The sequence below is a fragment of the Octopus bimaculoides genome, chromosome 27 (assembly GCF_001194135.2).
Source record: "Octopus bimaculoides isolate UCB-OBI-ISO-001 chromosome 27, ASM119413v2, whole genome shotgun sequence".
NCBI classification, from domain to species: domain Eukaryota; kingdom Metazoa; phylum Mollusca; class Cephalopoda; order Octopoda; family Octopodidae; genus Octopus; species Octopus bimaculoides.
This window is the reverse complement of record NC_069007.1, coordinates 7,286,899-7,287,613: the sequence shown is the minus strand read 5'-3', so window position 1 is coordinate 7,287,613 and position 715 is coordinate 7,286,899.

Genomic DNA, 715 nt, shown 5'->3' with positions numbered 1-715 from the left:
TGTATTTTGTATTCCTATTGTATGTGTCTACGCATGTGTATCCCTCTATGTGTGTCTATGTTTTGTAAGTGCATGTGTGTGTATGGGGAGTGCCTCTATTATCTGTATCCCCTGTTTATACATGTTCGTTTAATTTGTTTTTATTTATTTGTTCATGTGTTTATACCTACTTATTATTTTTTTTCTATTCTTTCTTTTCTATTCTTTTTTCTTTTTTGTATTTAAATTAATTTTGTTAACGTATGTAGTTATTTAATTCCATTTGTTTATCTGCCTATTGTATTATATTTTGTTCATATTGTTATCAGTTTATGGGGATTTTATTGTCATCAAACCACAACATATGACAATGTTAAATAGGGCAGGGCCTGCTGACGAAAAGAAATTGTGTTGCAGTGTATTTATCTGTAGTGATCCTGAATTGGGTAGGGGACGTATGGCCCGTGGTCCTAGCCTTAGATGAATTTTGAAGCTAATTTTGAGGTCGTTTGGGCAATGCTGTCGGTATATTCTCCGCATAGATGCTTCTTTCAAAATTCCTATTTTGTTTTTCACAAGTTCGTTCACTTGTGTAGGTTTGCAATAACACTTTCTAAAAGAATATGTTCCGATGACCAGAAACATGTTCGACCGTCGCTAAGGTGTTGCCCTGGATGACACTGACCCTCACTATTCAATGGTGCACTCTCAGATTTAGAAAATACAGTTTACAAAA